The sequence below is a fragment of the Dryobates pubescens genome, chromosome Z (assembly GCF_014839835.1).
Source record: "Dryobates pubescens isolate bDryPub1 chromosome Z, bDryPub1.pri, whole genome shotgun sequence".
In the NCBI taxonomy this organism is placed as follows: Eukaryota; Metazoa; Chordata; class Aves; order Piciformes; family Picidae; genus Dryobates; species Dryobates pubescens.
The window spans coordinates 91,188,291-91,211,125 of record NC_071657.1 but is presented as its reverse complement, the minus strand read 5'-3'; the positions used below and the strand labels follow the sequence as shown (position 1 = coordinate 91,211,125).

The 22,835-nt window shown below is 41.5% G+C and overlaps 1 protein-coding gene across 2 annotated transcripts in view; it reads left to right on the top strand.

The window, feature by feature from the left end:
- Positions 1-2,391: 2,391 nt before the first annotated feature.
- LOC104299324 (LIF receptor subunit alpha) overlaps positions 2,392-22,835 on the top strand; it is a 57,657-nt gene continuing 37,213 nt past the window's right edge. Inside the window, exon 1 of one of the 2 annotated variants that reach the window (XM_054178176.1) lies at positions 2,392-2,563. The gene's annotated coding sequence lies outside the window, so the exon portion shown is untranslated. Of the gene's footprint in view, positions 2,564-12,582; positions 12,676-22,835 lie in introns of those variants that run through there. The other variant, XM_054178175.1, reaches the window with a different exon arrangement.

Below are 22,835 nucleotides of genomic sequence, written 5' to 3'. Positions count from 1 at the left end.
ATCAAAACCTTAAAATAGCTTCAGGAACTACCTAACTACCTTTACCTCAGATATCTCCCAGCAGCTTCTTCTAATTTCACAATGACATTTTTCCACTTAAAATAAAAATAAAACCCCGCATCTCTTCCCCAAATTTTTTATGGAATGTCTGTGAAATACAGGAAATATGCCTTGCTAATTAAAAAGACGAAATAGCAAAAATTCTATTGTTCGATTTCACCATATAGAAAATGAGCTAGACCTTCTACTCATGCTATGCATGGTACCATGTACATTCTAGAGGACTTCCTGACAAGTCAGATGCATGAGAGCCTTTACTAAGGGTAGAAATAGCATGAGCTGCAGAAAGGGGATATAATTTCATGTAATGTTTTCAATACCTTTGGGGGGAAAGTGGAAAAAAAAAAAAGAGAGGTTTAGTGTCACTTTTGTGGATGGAAATCTGCATTTGTGACCCTGTCTTCTGCAGCACAGGCACAAGCTGCATCCTTCTGAACCTTGGGTGCCGGCTCTATAGAGTGCACCAGACTCCAATTAATGGGGTTTGGAAACAGAGAAAGACAAGGCCAGTCCTCCCTTGGATGAGTCACATACAATAAAATTACTGCCTTTCTCCCCAAAGCTTCTGGTGTTATGGCTATTCCCAATTTCATTGTGATTTGGCTGCCATTCCATGGAAAGAGGGCAAGAGGACCTCTGGGCTAGAATGAGCACAGGGAACAAAAAGCAGAAATTGTCTTAAGCTGCTGACATAACAAAGCTTTTCGTGCCTCCTTTGTCTCAGACCACAATATTAAGCATCCAGCAGACAACCCCAGGCAGGAGAGATCTGGGGCAGTGAAGCACTAACTGACATGCTGCAAAGGTAACTGCTTAAATCTGCTACATAGAAGACCCCTAAGGGAACTCTCTTAAACTGTGTCTGTCCTTGGAATTATGAGCATTTTGATGTGCAACAGGAGAAGACATCATCTTCTGCTTGGGATTTAGAGCCCAGGACTTTTTTCCAAAAGATGTAAAAAACCCCTCTTATTTCCCAATAACGTCATGTATACAAGGAGAATTAATCCTTCCTGTTGAAAATATGACACAGATCAGCGGATAGACAACTGTCTCAGGACGCAAGGTCTGAAGTCAAGCATGCTCTTGAGCCAGGAGAGATCTGAAATAATGTTCAGATGCATGAACTAACCACAAGGTCAGGGTTCATGAGTTTTGCTGGCCTTCTGAAGCATCAATTCCTTTTGCACAAGTTCAAACATTGAAAAGAGAAGGAAATGGTGGAAGATTTCTTCCCTAAAACATAGCCTGTATTCACTTAACCTAAGCAGAGAATATGCAGTATGGCAGAAGATTCTGGCTTTGGGGACCCAAAATTCATTTGCTTAGCAAAGACAGGGCACAAGCCTGGCCCAGGACTTTGAAAAAGTATTTGCAGCTCTTTAGCATCTAGGCTTGGAGAAAAATAACCAACAGCAACTTGGAGAACTTCTGTAGGAAAATGGAGGTTAAAAAATGCAAGGAAAATGGAGTAGTTACTTATTCTCCACTTTCTGCTGTGGTTCGCCAGGGAACAGAAGAGGAACCACAGGCTTGCCAGCTCTTGTGATTTTATGGGTCTCGTGGTATATATTTTAAAAATATTCTGACTCTTGAGACTGTGGGATTTTGAGAATGTGGCTCCAAGAAACCTGATGAGGTGTCCCTGCCCATGGCAGGGTGGTTGAGACTAGATCATAGTATCATAGTATCAGTCAGGGTTGGAAGTGACCACAATGATCCTTGAGATCCCTTCCAACCCTAACAATTCTATGATTCCAAAATTTCAAGTTTATTTTAAAAGAGAGGCTGGCATGTAGCTGTTGTAGCTTCAAAGAAATGCTGGAAGTCAAGTCCCAGACATCAAGAACTAGAGGCAAATACAAAGATAAAACGAATCAAGAATCTCTTAAGTTCAGAGGGCCAGGCCCACCACTTCAGACCCTGGAAGGCTGGTGATACTCAACTTACTTTTCTAAGAAAGGTATTTGACCGTTTTCCAGAGAGAACCTGAAATGATCAGATCACATCTGGTCAGATCCGTGACTTCACCCAGCCCCGCAGCACACCATTAACACCCAGTGGGGACCCCGCAAAACCACCGGCCACAAGTATCTGTAATATCTTAGTCCCGACCGCATCCCGGCAACACAATCAAAGGCATAGCTTCAGTCCGATATAACCAGGACAGCCGGTAGCACACCTCCTACCGAGACGCTACCGTAGCAGCGCGGCTGCTCTGGGCGGCGGGAGGCGGTGGTGCCCCGGGGGCAGGGCCAGGGCTAGAGGCGGCGCCGAGCGGTGCACGGCGCAGGCTCCTCCCGCAGGCAGCCTGCCAGTCCCTCTCCTCCATCCCTCCCTCCTTCCCTGCCTCCCGCCCCGGCTTCATCCCTCCTTCCTGCCGGCGCTGCGCACTGCTGCCCGCCGAAGCTGGGCCGCCTGGGACCGCGCCGCGGGCAGCCCCCTCGCACACCCGCTTCTCCGCGGCATGAGGCTGCCGCAGGGCACGGCGAGGCGGCGGCGGGTGAGTGTCGGGCCCCGGGGCGGAGCGGCTTCTCTTGGCAGGGGCCCCGCGGTGGGGCTCCACTGGCACCTGGGAGGGGGCGGCCCGAAGTGGGCGACGGTAGATGCGCCCCTGCATCCTTCCATCCCTCCTTCTGCCCGGCCCGGGGAGGTGGCGATTAGGAGGGACGAAAAGGGGTTGACAGTCAGGACCCGGCGGAGCTATGGGGAGTTTCCAAGCCCCCACGCCTGCCTCTCCGCTAGCGCGGAGGCTGCGGGTCGGGGCTCGGCGGGGGGCGGGGGACAGGTGGCGGAGGCTTCGGGGGTGCGCCGCGGTCAGGATCGGAGCCACTGCGAGCGCAGACCGCGGCCGCCTCCTTCGGGACTACTGGTGGGGGTGGGGGTGGGGGTGGGGGGTGGGAGCAGACCAGCGGCTCCTTTCTGCCGCTGCCGAGAGCCTGCGGCTTAAATAGAGGCTGTGTTTTGTCAACAGCTCATTTTGCTGGCCGGCAGGTTAGTTCATTCAAGGACTGAACAGCGGGTAACATTTATGCCTCTTTTTTTGGTGCTTTATTTTAAAATGTAGCACCCTTTTAAAAAAAAAAGGTGGGGGGAGGGGGAGCTCGGGATGGGGGAATCCAGTGTTCGGGGAGCATCCAGACATGAGGTGCGCCTCGCCACACACTGGCTGCAGGGGGACACCAGCTCAGCGTCTGCTTCGAGTGATTGAATTTCTAATGTGTTTAGAGATTGTGTTTTAAAAGATCCCTCTAAGCCTCTGAGGTAGTTCTGGAAATAACGTCATTCGCTTGTTAAAATTCAACTTGTGTAAGTGAATTTGAACTGGGCATATTGTGCTGGCTTGCTGTGTATTGCTTTGGTAAAAATTTGAGATAGATGTGGTTGGTTTGTTCGGTTTTTAATTTTAATTGGTGGTGGGTGCCTGAGAACTTTGCTATAAATGGCAGTAAATCTCTTAGTATATATTCTAATTAGCTAGTGCCAGTGAGACTTAGGCTGTGAGCTCTTGTGTAGGAATTGTCACTCTGATGATTTTCCACAGATTTTGAAACGTAAAATCTTTATTGCAAAACCAGTCAAATACTCATATTCCATACTCGGGCTGATCATGTCCTCTCAAATTCTCTCCAGGGAAGCGAGAGCATTGGGCACTTACTGATATATTTGTAACTCAGGTTACAAAGTAGTAAGTACTGCCTAAGTAAGGCAGTATGATTTGCCTTTGAAATCTCACCTGGAAGCCCATTCTGCCTTTTTCCCTTACTGTAAAAAATTCTTTAAATTATTCTTAAACCTTTTGTTCAACTCCACAGTATGAATCCAGACTGTTAACCACACTTCACGGGTTTTGTAGCTATGGGGAAGATTAAAGTCCATGTCATGCCATGTTCCCTCTCAAATCAGCATGTGACAGTGTTAGTTTAGACAGCATGTTGTTTAATGTCGATCCATCAGTGTATATGTGTTTTAAATACAAAGCTTTGTACATTCTGTTGGGAAGAATGCACAATGCTGTGATCAGCAAAAAGTCTGTGATTGTTTTTAACAAATGTATGCTATACAATTTTGGTAATAAAGATAAGATTTGATTTCTTCATGTGCATAGAAATCTCCTGGATTTGCCCCCAAATATGAATCAAGATCAACCCAAAAGTTACACGTCATAAGGGGAAAGATTAGTATGTGAAAGAGACAGAAGCCAATGCAGGGAGTGGATACACAGAAGTAGTGCCATATCTGCAGCTGGTTGGTATTGCACAGCAGGGTTGCCTGTCATTAGCTGGATAGGGGTTTACTTCTGAGATCTGCTGAGGCTATCAAGAAAAGACAGTCTTGTGTCAGTAGGCTGTAGGACTATGCATCTGAACTGGAAAGTATTGCAGAAGTCCTCAAATGGACAGCTTAAAAATCAGTAACTTGGAGCTAATTTGGAGTTTAGCTTTTAGGCAGTCAGTAGATCACCTGATTTTGTTTGATTTTCCTTTCTGTTTATTCAGTCTTGGCATCCTTTCATCTTATCACTGTTTCACCTATTCAAACTTTTATCAGCACTATTAAGTGATAACAGTTTCCATTGTGCACTCTCCAAACATAAAGCTTTAGTCACTTACAGCATCCAGTGGTGAGCACTATCTGTGACTCAGATTGTGCAAAATCCCTTTACAGGTGTGCTGAGGAAAGGGAGAGACTTAACCTTTAGATGAGGACATTCTCTCAGACTTGCCAAAAGCAAGTCAGGAATACGTGGGAACAACCGTACAGGTGGAGATGCTCTCCAAGAAGGAGAGAACTTATTTTCACAGGTGACAAAGCTGCTGCTGGTACTCTAGCAGGAAATTAATGGCACTTTAATTTTAAAGCGATTGATGAGACATGATCTGTGCCTATAAGTTCACACCTGTTTCAACATAGTGCAGCTCAGGGCTTTAATAAATGTTAAAAAAAATAAAAATCTGAGTTTATTAATAATCATAGATAATGTTAGATAATTACAGAACAGAGTCTGTAAATGTGTTAGAGCTCTCTTAGAGCATGAGTATTAGATTGTTTAATCCAGTGGTGACTGACAGCAAGTTCTGAGCCTTATGAGAAGTTGTATTTGAACTTGGTGTATTTACTAGTAAGAATTCCACCTGAATGATGAAACGTTAAATCAAGAAGGAAGTATCTGGCAGGCTTAAACAATCTGATGTTTATGAATACTGACTCTATGTTGCAGAGTGCAGTGCATCATCACAAGGCTGGTGCAGGTGAATTACATTTTTCTGCAAATGACCCAACATATGATGTGGCTGGGCAAATGGGGTGTTCTTTTCCTCTTGTGCTCTCCGCTAGTGCTCAAAGGGATGCAGAGAATGCTAAATCCAGCAGTTCATAATGTATTGATCCATTTGTTGGATGACAGCAAAAATCTGATGCAGTTTCAAATGGTAATTTGTATTATCTTGTAATGAGTGTATTTGAGCTGCTGGAAGTCCCCTTTGCATATGGAAGAAAAACAGAAAAATCAGGAAGCTTTTTTTCCTTGTTTTCCATAGTATATATTGATCTAGGACCATAGAAGAGTTATGCAGTTATTAATGAAACACTGGTATCTTTGGTTAAAACTGATGTTGAAATACATAGGTTAACTGAAGGGATCTTAGTAGTAGAAGAAAAGTTCTGAGGGGAGATGTTTAAAGATACATAGATGGAAGGATTGGGAATTTGAGGGAGATAGAATAGAATAGAATAAACCAGGTTGGAAGAGACCTTCAAGATCATCACGTCCAACCCATCAACCAATCCAACACCACCCAAACAACTGACCCACGGCACCAAGCACCCCATCAAGTCTCCTCCTGAAAATCTCCAGTGATGGCGACTCCACCACCTCCCCGGGCAGCCCATTCCAATGGGCAATCACTCTCCCTGTATAGAACTTCTTCCTAACATCCAACCTAAACCTCCCCTGGTGCAGCCTGAGACTGTGTCCTCTTGTTCTGGTACTGGCCGCCTGGGAGAAGAGACCAACATCCGTCTGTCTACAACCTCCCTTCAGGTAGTTGTAGAGAGTGATAAGGTCACCCCTGAGTCTCCTCTTCTCCAGGCTAAGCAATCCCAGCTCCCTCAGTCTTTCCTCATAGGGCTTGTGTTCCAAACCCCTCACCAACTTTGTGCTCTTCTCTGTACTCGTTCCAGCAAGTCACCATCCTTCCTAAACTGAGGGGCCCAGAACTGGACACAGTACTCGAGGTGCGGCCTAACCAGTGCAGTGTACAGGGGCAGAATGACCTCCCTGCTCCTGCTGGCCACACCGTTCTATTAGCTCTTTAAAAGGGGACACTAATGTTCTGTCTTACACATTGATTTGCATGCATGGAGACAGGTATGAAAGTCAGTTTTACTCCTGTTACCATAACTGGCTAGAATTAGTTGAAGTGAGTTTGTTTACATGTATTTTTTTTTCCCTGAGATTTCATTTTGACTCCTTTTTGACTGTTAAGCATAAAATTTCTGTCTAACAGTAAGAGCAACCTAGTCTAGCAGGTGGTTATGCCTATTGCAGGGTGGGGTGTCTCTTCCAACCCAAATAATTCTGTTGTTCTATGATTAAAAATAAGTTACTTCTCTGTAAAGGTTCAAACCAAACTGTTCTATGATTAAAAATAAGTTACTTCTCTTTAAAGGTTCAGACATGATTGTGTGCTATGCTTCAAAGCTTGTTAATGTTTCATTCCATAGATGGCTTAATGTAAAAGATATCACAGAATGTTAGGGGCTGGAAGGGGCCTCAAAGTATCATCTAGTCCAACCCCCCTGCCAGATCAGGATCACCTATACCAGACATAGGAACACATCCAGGCAGGTTTTGAATATCTCTGTATCCATAATCCTTGAGAGCAGGACCTGGAACCCTGTGGTCCTCTCTCAAGGACATAGAGTCCTGCTCTAAGTCAGTGATTACTTAAGCTGTGGAGAGAAATGCCATCCTCACAAAGGGTGGAAAATTCTCCATCCTGACAGTTACTTCAAGTAGTTTGTGGAGGTGCTTGGAGGTGTTTGCCATACACCAGTAACTAGGCTGCCATAGAAAAGGGGGCACCACTGCTGCTTGCTTTTTCTGACTATGTCTTTTAACAAAATGGATGGTTTCAGTTTGTTGGTGGTGTTTTTTTGTTTGGTGGTTTGTGTGGGTTTTTTGGTTGTTGTTGGTTTTGGTTTGGGTTTTTTTTTGGGGGGGGGAAACCTGAATCTATGGTTATGTGCACGCTTTATCAGAGGACACAGGGAGGGAATAATTGTTTGTGAATACTGAGCATCTAAGCATCAGGCAGGTGTTACGGTCCTGTCAAAGAACAGACTGCATCTGTGTCAACAAAAGTTATCACCACTCCCAAAACCAAAACCAAACCAAGCAAACAAAAAAACCAACCAAAACCAACAGCAAACTTAGCTGCAGATAAATAGGATTTTTGGAACATAAGTTCAGTTTTCATGGGTGTCTCCAGGAGTCATCCTTCAAAATCTTATGGACCTCTTCCAAAGTCATTATCATGCTAATGATGGGGGCCATCTTAATTCCTAGATGGACAGAACTATTTTCTGACCCGCTTTTGGGGGTGGAGAGGCAAGTAGGAGACTGATCACTAGCAAATGCAGAGGTTCTGGAGTTGCTTGCCTGCTTTACTTACTGACATAGAACTAGGAAGTGGTAATTAGAACGGTATCTGGAGGTTCTGATCTGACACTGGGAAGAATATCCTGGGACTGTTTTTTGTATGCAATACCAGTTTCTTGCTAATCTTTGCTGTCCTCTTTCCCTTGGAAAATTTGCACTCCCTAAACTTAACAGGTTGTAGAAGCCCCCTTGCTGTGTCTATAAGATCCTTGCACTTCCTGCAAGCAGCAGAAACTTACCAGGGATTTTTCCCACTTTTGCTGCTGTCTGCTTTTCCCTGGTACTGTCTCTTTGAGTCCCTCTTAGTAGCAGGTTTCACTGCAAGCAGAAAATGCTTAAACTAAAAATAACTCCTAACCCATTGGTATGAATGTTGGTCAGGGTGTAAAGTTTTGAGGGCATATGTATCCCCTCCATTCCGTGCTGGAGAGGAGCTGGCATTGAAGTGAGGTCAAAGACTGTTGCTACAACAGAAGCAGCTTTCCCTTATCCCACAGGCAGAGAACTGCTGAGTTGTCAGCTCTTGAGTCCAAATTATGCCTTTTACCTCGGGGAGGACAAGCCATAAAAGCATGTGTCATGGAAACAAGGACAGCACTGTACCAATTCCCTGCTCCTTCTCCCTCACATCCCAGTGTACCGAAAATCAGACCCACAGTAGAGGCTGGAGAGCTTGTGTTGCCAGCTTGGTCTTAGGGGAGCACTTGGGAGCAGAATGGCTTCCTTCTCTCTTAGGTACTGTGTTTTCAGGAAGCAGTCTCCTTTCTCACCTGTAAACCCAGCAATTTAAGGGTAGCTTCCTGCTAAACTGAAAAACACAACCTTTCAGTCAGCCTTGGCCTTTTGAAATTTCCTGAAGTATCTCTTTCTTTGGGTTACTTCTGTGCTCCCGCTTTTTCTTCACCACTCAGACTATTCACTGGTATAGTAATACTGGTTAGGGAATTACTGTGGTTTTGGAAGACTTTTTTTGGGGATGCCTCTATGCTGATGAACAACTTCATACCAATGTTCTCTGCCAGCATAGCTTACTGGATTTTGATCTTCAGTCAGAAGTACTTTCTTTTGGAATATATGTATATTCCTAATACAGAGGTATATAACGGTGCTTGCTGTGTACCTACAACTGCACTGGTAATAGCTGTGTAATGTTGTCTGAATGTTAAAGCTTTGTATCAAGGTAGCTTGGTAGTTTGTAGTGCATAATAATGAAATTTAAATAAAGTGGTGTATCTGTATGATTTCTTCAGGTGATAAACAGTGCCTGAAAACTATGCTGGAATGCTGCTTATGCTTGCATAATTTTGTCACTATTATGCAAGTTGCTTAAAGATATAATAAAAGTACAAGTAACAGGAGTGGTTCAATGTAATTTACACTGTCAATATGGCTCAGAAATGGACCATGTTGTACTCCTGGGCCTCAGCCATCCATCTAAACTAGTTTTGAACCCTGAATAAATCAATTACTGTCCTTTAAGAGGATATGCAGACTCAGTTGAGTGGATAGCATGGCTAAACGTTTATTCTGAATTATGTGGTTATGGCTTGTGGCAAGCTTGGCTAGCACAGTGAGCAGAGCAAGAATGCTCTATCCCATCTAGCTCTGTGCCTTTGAGTGGTCCCCACACTTTGCCTTTAGGCATGACACACATTTCAACCTAAAGCTTATAAAATTACTTTCTCTTTATTGCAAACACTTTGAACACAGAAATACAGAAAAAGCTACTTTGGAGCTGGGTGGTGACCTGAGCCACTGGGTGCAAAGTGGTCTAGTCTGAACTTGAATGTGTTGGCAGGGAGCCTATCTTCAGCATTTAGGCTGAGAGTAAGGAAACCACACAGTAGTCCACCAGAGTGGTTTGAGAGTTTCTGATATTCATATTTTTGTAACTTTACAAACTGCATTTTAACTACTTGCATGCTTGGGATTTGCACAGCACATCTAATGTATCTTGGAGAGCCTTAAGGAGAGGGTGATTTGGGCAAGTGGGAGATGAGGCATGGTTCTGCTCAGCATGGGGCTGACCTGGGAAGGCAGCCTTTTGGGGCTGTGTGATAGTATCTGCCTTAGCATGGGAATCTTGTGTTCCAAACAGGACTTAACATGGTCACCTTCAAGCTCTTGTGCAATGCTGTTCATGATGTGATGTAACCCTGTTTGTGTGGCTGACGATGGATTTTCCCTTCTTGAGCTGGGTAATCTAATGGCTTTTCTAAACTACAAAATTGGTGAGGACAGAACTTCAAAATATCTTTCCAAAATAACTGATCTTAATATTACTGCAGGGCAAAAATACTACTTAAATAAAATGAACTGCAGAAGAAAATTATAGTGATGAGTGTTACAGATGGATCTTCTGCAGACAGTGAAGCCTGAAGGTGAATGTATGTTATGAGTATCCCAACTACAAGTAATTTTCACAATATTTCATGTTTTGAATCAAATTTGGCACTCTCAACAAAAGAGTTGTTTGACCTCTGAGGTTTTACAGCTACTCTGTAACTAAAACTAAAGAGATAAGCTTTTAGTGTTTAATCCTAGGCAGAGAGACAGAGGACGAGAGAGAGGAGGGAAAAAAACAGTGATTTATTTATATTGGAGACTGCAGTGTTGTCTTGAGTTATGTGCAACAAACACTGATGTACTCTGTGTGTGAGATGAACATAAACATCAAGCGCTTTTACTTCTTCTGGATTTCTGCTGGTTCTGAAGATAATAATATCTGTTCCCTAGAGCCTACCTGTTCCTTTTCCTTTTCCCCTCCTTCCTCCTGCTCCATTTCTAAAGTTCATGGCTAGCAGAAGTCTCTAGTGTACAGGTCTCCAGGCACGTAACTCATAATTCATCTGTTAGAACAGCATTGTCACGATTCCCAAGATAGAGCAGCTTTCTCCTCCAAATTAAATGCAGTTGGCCTGTTTTGTGTGATGTCTGTTGTTTTGTGTGTTGGTTTTGTGTTTGTTTGTTTTTTTTTTTTTTTTTACCCAAATGCTGTGATATTTTTGAAAGCAAAGATTTTCAACCAGATATTATGTCATGTTTCAAATGACAGGATCAGACTGGCTGTAAATGCAGCAGTATGTCAGATGACCCCACTTTTAAATCACAGAATCACCAAGGTTGGAAGAGACCTCAAAGATCATCAAGTCCAACCTGTCATCACAGACCTCATGACTAAACCATGGCACCCATGCCCAATCCCCTCTTGAACACCTCCAGGGACGGTGACTCCACCACCTCCCTGGGCAGCCCATTCCAATGACGAATGACTCTCTCAGTGAAGAACTTCCTCCTCACCTCAAACCTAAACTTCCCCTGGGGCAGCTTGAGACTGTGTCCTCTTGTTCTGGTGCTGGTTGCTTGAGAGAAGAGACCAACTCCCTCCTGGCTACAGCCACCCTTCAGGTAGTTATAGACAGCAATAAGGTCTCCCCTGAGCCTCCTCTTCTCCAGGCTAAACAATCCCAACTCCCTCAGCCTCTCTTCATAGGGCTTGTGCTCAAGGCCTCTCCCCAGCCTTGTTGCCCTTCTCTGGACATGTTCAAGTGTCTCAATGTCCTTCTTAAACTGAGGGCCCCAGAACTGGACACAGTACTCAAGGCGTGGCCTAACCAATGCAGAGTACAGGGGTGCAATGACTTCCCTGCTTCTGCTGGCCACACTATTCTTGATGCAGGCTGGGATGCCATTTGCCTTCTTGGCCACTTGGGCACACTGCTGGCTCATGTTTAGGCAGCTGTCAATCAGCACCTCCAGGTCCCTTTCTGTTTGGCTGCTCTCCAGCCATTCTGACCCCAGTCTGTAGCTCTGCATGGGGTTGTTGTGGCCAAAGTGCAGTGCACGGCACTTGGATTTGTTGAATACCTCAAAATCTGTAATTTGTCCCCTATGTATTGTCTTCCATCACCACTAAAGCACTGGTTAACATTATGCAGATCTACTCTGATTCTGGTGTAATGTAAGCTGAAGACTTTAATCTGGGAAGATGTTTACTGAGCCCATTTTTAGAATATTTTTAGGAATGTATTCAATCTAATTTTTTATTTCAGTCAGTTGACCCCATCCTTGAGGAGCTTTGTGAATACTTAATTAGCTTGAGATTTCACAATGCACACTTTTCAGTGGAGGTCTGCTACAGGACACTGACTCTCACATCTCACATACTGTGGTTTATATTTAAATCCTTTCTCTGCGTAAGTAATTGTGATCAGGTAGCCTCATTAAACTAAATAGTTGCATTGTTTTAGGCTTTGGGGCAACAGACGATTTCTCAGATCCAGAGTGTTATATGTAATCATATGATCCTGTGTATGAATCGACTTTGTACTGAATTAAAACATTTCCATTATTAATGAATGGCAAATATTTTTCTCTTGTGCTGTGGGATCTAGTGCTTTTGTAAGGTAGCCTCATCCATATAGAAGCTGCATTTACTTTGATTTTCAGTGACTTGTGTGTGTTTCTTCGCTTGAGCAAATGTGATAACTGTTTGGTTCCCTATATTTCAACTAGTGAATGGTGCGGCTGGTGTTAATAACAGATAATGTGTACATGATAACATTAGATTCTTCTCTATTGTCTTTTGCCCTGTTGTATGCATGCTTGCTAATCAAGAGGTAACTCTGAGTTGAAGTTGGGACAGTGATTACTCCATACAGAAATGGGAGCAAGCAGTCAGTGTTACAATAACTGGCTGTAGAATTAGGTCACCAACAGGCTTTCTGCAAAATAGTGTTCATTTTCCTCTCTTACACACTTAAACACAGAATGTGTATTTATAACTCCACATATTTTCTGAAAGATATTCTAGTATAAAACTCTTCCCAATAGATTCTATATGAATCTTCTAATTTCAGGTAGCTAATGTGACTGCCCAGTTCAGGATTCAGCACTCCCATACTGAAGACTGAGGACCAAGCCTGTCACAGGCTCCTGCCAACAGTGCAAATGTAAGTTTATGCATACCTTGTTAAAGAGGATAGAAGTGGTGATATACTTGGGTGTTTGCAAATCAGGAGCAGTATGTATATATGTGTGGTTACTGAGGCTTATTATCTTGCATAAATAAACATTTAGTCATGAGCAGCACTGGCTCCTTGTCATAGAGCACAGGTGACCTCTGATAGCATTTAGCTGCTCATTTCATGGGACTGGAGAATGCAGATCAATAAGTGCTGCCGTCAAAACCCAGATATTTGATGAACTGACCACTTTAACATGAATTTAACTGTTGGTAATAATTGCCTCCAGTTGATCTCTTCTTCTCAAATAATGTACAAGAATTTCTACCATCTTTGATAGTTGATTGGGTTTTGTTTGGTTGGTTTGGGTTTTTATCTTATTTGGAAAATGGAGATACATGTCTCTTGCATTAATAATACATCTATGTCCCTCTGATTGTTTTAATCTCTTCTGCCATAACTCACAACAACTATCTGTATATATTATTCTAAAAAATGGAAGTATCCATACTCCTATGGTATATGCATTGTCATTGAAATGTGTTGCAGGTGTCCTTGGGCGGATCTAGTGTATAGCTTTTTAATATGACATTGCAGAAATGGGAAAGAAGACTACTCTCCAAAGAGGTCTGACATACTCAGGCTGGCTCTGGCCAGCCTGATCTACTGTGGGGTGTCCCTGCCCATTGCAGCGGGGTAGGAACTAGATGATCCTTGTGGTCCCTTCCAACCCTGACTGATTCTATGATACTATTAATTTCAAATGCTATGTCTAATGTCTTGCTTCAAAGTGAGACTGACACAAGCTTTTGTAGAAGAGGGTTTCACAAAAGGGAAAAAAAGTGAGATATTGGTGTTTTGCACTTTTGAAATTTATGTTAGTTTTGCTGGTGTCTGGATGTAGACAGGTAACTTTGTAAGAAAATGCTTGGTCTTGCGAGACATGCACTATGTATCTGGATGGACCTGATTAAATGCATAAAGAGCAGAAATGTTCCTAAGGAATCAAATACTGGAATAAAAACTAAAAATAAACTAAAGCAGGTCATTTATATTACTGCACCAAAAGATTAGTTGTCCAATTAACTCTCTCTTCTCTGCCTTCTGTTCCTGCCTTCTCCCTCCCTGCCTGGGCACCTCAATCTGCAGACACCAGAGAGACCATTGAGAATTGTTGCACATCTCTCATTCCTACAGTTGGACTTGCTCAGCAGTTTGGAAACAATAGCTGCTTCATTGCTGAGTTGTGAAACAATAAAGTTAAAAGTATCAGCAACAATGCATGAAAAATGTGATGAACAGCCTTCCACAGGAAAAGATTTTTCCACGGCCGTGTGTAGGTATACAGGATTTATTAGTGACAGAGCTAATAAGTAAGAAATCCTTCTATTGTACAACATCTGCCAGCTCAATGCTGAGAGAAGTAAACCTTGAGATTTACTAATAATAGCAGGAAGGAAGAACCCTGTTAAGCAGAGATAGCAAAGCTGGAATAATTTGTGTGTGTAACATCCAAGGTTATTTTTCCCTCACCACAGCCCTTTTTTGCAGTCACCTTTGAGAAGGAGAAAAGAAAAAAAAAAAAAAAAGAAAGGAAAAAAAAAAAAAAGACCTTCAGGAGGAGAAACTTGGTTTCAAGGGATTGTTGAGGGAAAAGAGTCAGAACAAGTTAGAGCTGATATAGTGAAAGTGAAATATGAAAAATGAAAGATGATATATGTGAAAATAATGCAAAGCTATGAGATGAGGTTCATTTGTGGCTTTGAAAATGTTCTGTTATGTATTCTTACTCTTTGTGAATCAGGTCAGGAGAGGCTCGTGGAATTGACTCAGTGCTATTAGTAGTCTTGATTTTCTGTGAGTAGTTTTAAATGTGGTGCAGAATCGTTAGCCTTATAGACATTGCTGTCTCAGCATTTGCTGTTTGGTTATATACAGGGACTTAATTTACTGCTTTTACTAAGTTCTGAAAAGAATGACAGAAAATCATTATTCTACAGCAATGCAAATGGTACATATGGATCCTAGACATCTTAGCTATTATTTTGAAATGTTCTTTTCTGCTTTTCCTTGTTCCTTTTGCTGAGCATTTTTTTAATGATGCAGAGTTTAAGTATTGTGTCCCCCTACAAAACACATTATAGCAGTGTTTTCCATTCTGAGACCCTCCATGAAACCTCTGAGGTGCATCAAGAAAAGTGTGTCCAGCAGGTCTAGTAAGGGTCTTCTTCCCCTCTACTCTGCCCTGGCAAGACCACACCTGGAATACTGCAGCCAGTTTTGGGCTCCCCAGTTCAAGTTTTGGACTCTCAGAGAGCCACGAGGATGATTAGGGGACTTGGGCACCTCCCCTGTGAAGAGAGACTGAGAGACCTGGGGCTGTTTAGTCTTGAGAAGATTGAGAGGGTATCTCAGCAATGTATATAAATATCTGAGGGGTGGGAGACAGTCTTTTTTCAGTGGAGCACAATAATAAGACAAGTCAAAACAGGTACAAGCTTGAACATAGAGGATTTCACCTCAACTTGAGGAGCAACTAATTTACCTGGGGAGGTGGTGGGGTCGCCATCATTGAAGGTGTTCAGGAGGAGACTTGATGGGGTGCTTGGTGCCATGGGTTAGTTGTTTAGGTGGGTTGGATTGGTTGATGGGTTGGATGCAATGATCTTTAAGGTCTCTTCCAACCTGGTTTATTCTATGTATATGTATTCTGTGTACCATGAGGGTGACAGAGCACTGGAACAGGCTGCCCAGAGAGGTTGTGGAGAATCCTTCTTTGGACACACTCAAAACCCATCTGGAAGCATTCCTGTGCAGACTACCCTAAGTGACCCTGCTTTTGGCAGAGGGGTTGGACCCTTCCAATCTCTAGTGTACTGTGATACTGTGAAACAGCTGAAGAGCTGCTACTTTATTTACATCAAAAAAAAAAAAATGAAGACACTTTTTAAGACAGATAAATTTGACCAATGGACAAGATGTAAACTTCTCATTTGGAGTATTCTGAGTAAACTTAGGAATTATGTAGCTTTTTTTCCTTTTTTTCTGAGAGAGCTGTCTATGTTTGAATTGGAGTTGAAGTAATTTGAAGTAATTGAAAACAATTTGAACATTTTAATATGTTTTATTTTAAAACAATGTTCTGCCTAAATGGGACATTCAGTATAGATCATTTGAAATAGAAAACCAGTCATTAATTGAATTGTAAAACACTTACATCTTATGCCTTTGGCAATGCAGCAAGCAAGTAATTTACTTTAATAGTGCAATACAGTTAAGGGAGTGCTGCCTGTTTGTAGAGCTGGGGATGACATGGGGTACACAAAATTGAGCTGAGCTGTCAGTGTGTTGGAGGTGTCAAAATCTATTAGAAGGATATAAAGGATGACATGAATGAGTTTAAACTGAGGCACTGGGTTGCTATCTGTGCCACTATGAGAACTGATCCACAAGTGGGCCGCAAGTCTCTTTGCAATAACTTGGAGACCTTTGACCTATGTGAGACAGTTCAAGGCCAGTTTAGATGGAGAGGTGTCCCTGCCCATGGAAGGTGGTTTAGAACTAGATGACCTTTAAGGTACCTTCCAACCCAAACCATTCTACAACTATGGTTCTATGAGAGGAGCAGATCAGACAAGGAGACAGCTGGATGAGATGTGCCTGCCTGACTTTTGGGACTATGGCTCCAATGAAGGCTATGAACAGCAAAAGAATGAGTGTGTAACAGTACCATGAACCAGAGTGTGTGTGTGAGAGTGAATCTTAGTTTCCAGTAGCTGTGTCTGTGTACATACATGCACAAGTGCAAGAGCTAATATTTATTCTTTATAGCCTGGCAATGGGCCCTCTTGGGTTTGTGAAAGTTTATTAGAAAAGAGACCAGCCCTGATTCATATCAACTGTATAAGCTGGTATTTGTGTTTCTCAGTACTGAAAATTTAATTCCTATACTTTTGCCACCTTAAAAGGAGGATATGCATAAATGAAAACCTGGAGGGAAGCAACGCTGAAGGTGTATGTGAAAGAAATCAATATCATCTGCTACCTACCTATGCATGAACAGACTCGTTCTGATAATGTCATATTTTATTGTAGACCTTCCTTTTTAGGAGAGGTTGAAGGGAATGGCAAGACTTAAGTGCCCGCTTGGGAGTGAAGAAGGAGAGGAAAGCATTTGCTCACCTCAGTGGAAGGGTAGCTTACAGATAATAAAATGCTGCAATATGTCTTCGTGTAATAACATCTGATACTTACTAAGATTGGAAATACAGCAGGGCATGAGAGCTTTTAAAGTCTCAAGAAGGATTAATACAATGGGAATTTATCAGAAAATAGAGATCTATAGTTTCAGGAATTGCCCACTCCATCAATAACTAAAAAAACCTACTTGTATCTCATGACTTGCATTCTTTACATTCACTCTAAAAGGATATTGCATAACTGTTACTCATTATTCTCCATATAATATTTAATGTGAAAGCCACATTTCAGCATTTGATCTATTTATATGCTGTCTGTACAAATCAAGACAGACTTTCTTTGGATTCAGTTCATTGTACCTTAAAAATAATTCAAATACCACAGGTTTCAGTGTAAACAATGAAGGATTCCAATCTTCAGGCCATTGCCGGTTGTTTAAAAAAAACCCACACTTGGAATTGTTTCAGTAATTATCAGTGTTCTCTTATAAAACTAAATAGGCTTTTCCTGTGATGGAAAGAAGATTAAAGGTCATATAGTTCAAAATAAGTTTTTGGACATTGCCAGATTAAGGAAAATAAACTCTTTCATTAATAAGGTCAACTTCTTTAGGGACATTTGAGCTGAAGAGAACCAGCAGGGACAGAATTATGTAAATATCATGACTCTTCTGGGGAACAGCAGTTTTTTTTTTGTTCTGCAGCCCTCTTTGTGAAATCTGGGTGACATGTTGTGGCCCTTGAACCCTTGAACCTCAAACTGAGTAAAGCACAGTTGCTGATGTGAGTCAGTGACTTTTTGTCTGAAGAGTGCTGTCGAGAGAGTTACATAGAAATGGACAGTACCCTCAAAAATTAAATGTGCCAGGATGATTTGGTTTGTTTTTGCTTGTTATGTATCAGTGAAATGCAGCAAGCACTAAAGAAGTGGGAAACAGTCAATACGCATTTTAATTTGATTCTAGATCAATGCACTGAAGAACATGTGAGTACATTTATTTCTATGCTCCGTACTTGCAGTAAGTATTGAAAAGATGTAGTGGATAGCCATAGCATTCATGGTAAGAGGTGTGTTTTGTATATGAGAAGTACTGGGACTCATGTGTCTGTTCTCTGTTCCATGCTGTGTTGTGAAGAGCAAGAATTTAAGGAAGTGTGTCAACTGTGAGGTCACCAAATTCAAGCATATCAGGAAATGTGTGTAGCTGTATCAAATTTATGCAAGTACATAAGCTGAATCCTTCTCCTTACTGCAGTATTAATTTGCTAGTTGAAGCGAGTATCAAGAACATTTTGAATGGGTTAACATACAAGGGTTTAAATAACTTGGAGCCATTTCCTTCTCTTGCACAGCATAAAAGATAAATTTTCTCTTTTAGCTAGTAGTGTCCCTTAACCTTCACCCCTTTGTTCAGATGATTAGGTGTTTTCCATCTGCACCTCTATGGGAGAAGAATGTGTGCTTGTTAATTTGAACTGACTTCCTAAGGAAGTCAGGCTTATCTGATAATGCTTTGTCTGTCCTCTTACCCCTGCAAGAACCTTTGAACACATTGCCCAGGTTCTGTTCACTCAGAATGAGGAGGTGAGGTCTCAGCATACCATGTTCTTGAAAGCCTCATGAAACTGCAGCTGGATGGAGAGACCCTTCTGAGGAAACAGCTGCAAAGTGAAGTTAACCTTTACTGGCCTGCAATGCAGACCTCTCTAGCATGCCTTCTCTGATTTCTAATAAGGCTTAAAGTGCTTTAATAACATGTGCCTAATATATAATAGCAATAAATCATTAACAAGGCTTGCAGATATCCCCAAACATATTTAGTCTAATTTTGGTAGTATTAGGGTTCTCTGTGTTTCTCAGAAGAGTTTGTTTTCTGTTGTTGCCGTCACGAGAGCAGTGCTGTGTTCCTAATAGCAATGAATGTGCTTGCATTCAACCACGTGCTCAGCAGCTAATTGATATGGTCAAAGACTTCCAAACTCAGGAGTCAGACACCCAATTTTCTTTTGAAAGTGCCTTTGTTCTGAAAGTCTCATGCCAGGAACATCAAATGCAATGTTTGGCTCTTGCATGGTGTATGCTGTGCAATGCATGGCAAATGACTCTAGCAGCACAGTTTATAAAAAGGCATATGGTTTAATTGAAAACAGGCATAATTTAGTGAGAACAAAAGGCAAAGTGTGCAAAATGTATGTTTAGCTTGAAAAACTCCCAAAATGTCATATCATAAATTCAGTTTTAATTGTGATAAAAATAAACAGTCAGTTCCTAGAGTTCCTCTTTGCTTTGTTCTGTCCTTTCACTCCTCTTCTCTGCCTGAATGCTCTGTCTCCTCCATATCACTGTGCTGCTTTTTTCTCTCCAGTCCAGCTGTCCCAGGAGGGATATTCTTGCCAGTTGTTTCTATAAGCCACATGGCTTTTTCTTGTTTGGTGGGGTTTTTTTGGTTGACATGAGTAATCTGAAGGAGTCCTCCATTATACTTTCCAAAACCTTCTGAAAACTGTATACATTGCTCTGAGTAAACTGTTTGACATCTGCTCTTTCTGTATTTTTTTCTTTCTTTCTAAAGGCCAGTCCCAAGGATCTTGGTTTCTGTGTATGTTTGTGGGCTGTACTTCCAGTAGGTACTAAATGATTTCATAAAATAACCTTTGAGTTGTGGTGCCTGTTATGGATTTCTTAAGCAAATTAATTCAAACCTTTCTATTTCCTGCTCTGTATGTAGTCTTCATGCATTACCCTTCCCAAGTCAAGAAAACCCATGTAAAGAATTTTCTCTCCTCTCCTTAAGTGAAGGTCCTTCTCATGCTAATCGCTGCCTGGAAGTACCCACCAGCTCTCTGTCTGCAGAGTGATTATTTATATTTCCATAGTGTTTAACAGTACTGGGATCAGAAGAAAGGAAGAACTAGAAATACTGGAAAGCAGATGGAGCTCCGTGCTGGGCAGCTGCGTGCTGGCCTTAGACTGAGCCACGTGAAATACTTAATAAAACTGAGGTGCATCTCTGCTCCATTGCTATAATTTCTTGCCAAAATGCTTGCCTTTGTAGTTGGTATTTGTGACCAGGAGAAAATGAATTGTTGTTGATCCTTGCATTGTGTGTTTCATCCTGTCATCTCACTTCACTTGTAGAGCAGAAGCAGACAAGGTAACTGTGGTGGTGTTCCAGCATCTCTTTGGCAGGTAGAGAAAGCAGAGAGGGAGAAGTTTTAGTCCTTGTGTTTGATAGGAAAACAAAACAAACAAGGGGGAAAAAAAAACCAAAACCAAAACAAAACCCCCAAAAACCAAACACCCCTCCCCCCAAAAAAACCCCACCAACAGAAAAAACCCCAAAACAACCCCAACAAATCAAAGTTTTTCTCAAAGGACTGAAAATTTGGCCTAGTGTACTCTTACACATTTACTGTATATTATCTTAACACCCTGTCTTTGTTTCCTTTTCCTCTACTGCAGATTAGCAGAGTGCATTTGGTGGAGATAGGCAACTTGAATTATTTTATCAGCTTTGAACAAGAGAAATGGCAGATTTTTATATTAATTCCTCAGAACTGGAGAAAGCCAGATTCCCAAATGGGATTCAGCCTTCATTTATAAATGACTTTTAGTGATTCATGTCCTGAGAATCTTTTATAATGTGGACTAGTGCCATGTTATAAAACAGAGAGGGAAAGCCTGCATTTAGATACTAATGAGAGATTGTCTCAAGTTTGGGAATTTTTTAAGGAGGTTGAAGAATGTACTCTATTGAAAACCAGCCAAACTCCCTCAAATAAATCTTACTAATTGTACTTCAATTTTTTTATTACTTACTTAGCTTTAAAGTCAGAGACTGAAGGCTGTGGGATCAGCAAAGCTTTTCTAAAGAAAGCCAGTTCATCTTCAGTTTCTGTGTTCATTGTCTTTACTGTCAGCTGTATTGGCAATTTGCTAGGTTTCCCAGAAATGTGTACTTCTGGTCACAGTCTTACAGATAGGGGAATTTTTTCGGAAGCCTTCTGTTGGCAATTGCAGGATGTGTAATCTGATATATGCATTTTTATCTGGACACAGGCGTGTTTTCTTTCACTTAGAAGGTTAAAATAGTGTCTTTGGGCAGAGACAAGTAAAACAAGTGTTCTCCACCTGCAAAGCAGAGTGATTTTTCTTCTAGCAATAAGGATTTGATCTAAGCACATAGCTGGCACCTGCATTTCTGCTTGGCTGTGTTTGGGATGATGGCCATTTGGTATTGCCAGAAATGCTGTCTGACATCAGTCTCAGCTTTTTGTGGTGGTGTGATGTATCATAATAATTCTCAAGAGCTTTTAGTGTTCCATTTGTTGGTAAGTTATTGTGATAATACCTTTTACTGTGTGCAGAGGAAAAACAAAGTGTAATGAGAAAATTGATTGGCAAAAAGGTTTCTTATACTATGTTCAATGCATAAGTTTTTTTACTGCTTTCATGGTTTCATCTAGTAAGAGTTTTCCTAAGCATTTTGTATGTAAAAAGACCAAACCAAACCAAAACCCAAACCCATGACTTTTAAACTGCTTCTTTTTAGGTATCTGCTTATGCCTTAAGAATGTTGTGATTTGTATAAAGACAAATCTGGGAGTTTGTAACTGGCAGATCAAACTGCAGATAGAAAGCAAGCCAGAATGATTTTAATTTTTTTAAATTATTTTTTTAAAATCTGTTTTGTTTGTTTTCAAAGTGGTTTCTAAGCACTTGACAATGAAATACGTTTGGAGACGAGAAAACTCAGAAGCAGAAAGGAGCTTTGGAGAACTTGAGTGCTCAGAGACCTCATCTGTTACAACCAACTAAGAAAGTGGTTTGGTTGTTTTTTACCTTTAAACAGGCTTAAGCATTTGGTCATTGATGCTTAAAAAAAAAGAAAGACAGAACCACTTAAGCTAAGAAATACATAATATGAAACAGTTTGAGAGGTTAAGTCTGAAGAGGCTGGTAGTTGGTTTAGCATGTAACTGTCAAATAGCTGATGCTGGCCTTTTTTTGTCAGCTTGGAACCTTTAACCTTCCTTAGAGTTGTCAAAGTTTTGAAACAAGGAGGTTCACAGATATTTTCCCAGGTGCATGTTACTAACTTGGAGCACTTTTCCTCTTTTATCTGTACAAGCACCAGTAGGTGTACCACTAGGTGCACTGTATGCATCAAAGCACCTTTAAAATAACATCTAAAACTCCACAGTTGGTATTGAGCTGTTTTAAGTAAGGGATACTATCTGCTGGCTTCAGTCATTGAGAATTTGAATCTAGTTGTGCCTTTGTTAGCTTATCTGCATACAAAGTAATATAAAATGACTTCTTTCTGATCACAGGCTCAAGGATAGTTCCTCTGCACAACATAAAGCCCTGAGCAGAAATCAGGACATCTCCGTGCACCAGAGCTTTAATTACTGCGAAACTTTTATTAGCTGCTCTTAAATATGGGAAATTGTTCCTGAAAGCTGGCTCATCTTTTCTGTTGTTGTGGCATACCACACAATGTTGCTCCTTAGCATAGATTTATGGGAGGCTTTTTCTTTACTTTAAATTTTCAAAAATGAAAGGTGTTTTCATGAAAGTCTTTTAGAATGAGTTTGCTGTACAAATAGATTCATTGCTAAGTCAGGAGGTCTATAGTGCATTTGAGGATGAGATTGGAGTCTGAAGTACTAAACAAACAACTACATAGCAGCTTTATACAGTAGCATCCAGGGCTGGATCACAAAATGGAACTGAGTGAACAAGGTCTGAATGTTGGGAGAAAGCAAATGCAGCATGGGCTGTGTAAACAAAGGTTTGCCGTAGTAAAGTTCCTTCACTGTGCATGATAATGCTCAGGCTCAAGAGGCAGAAATATTTCTTAAGAGGAAGATACAGCAGATGTGGTCCACAGATAAATATTTGTTGTGGGAATGGTCAGAAATCTAGAAACTGAGACTGGGAAATGG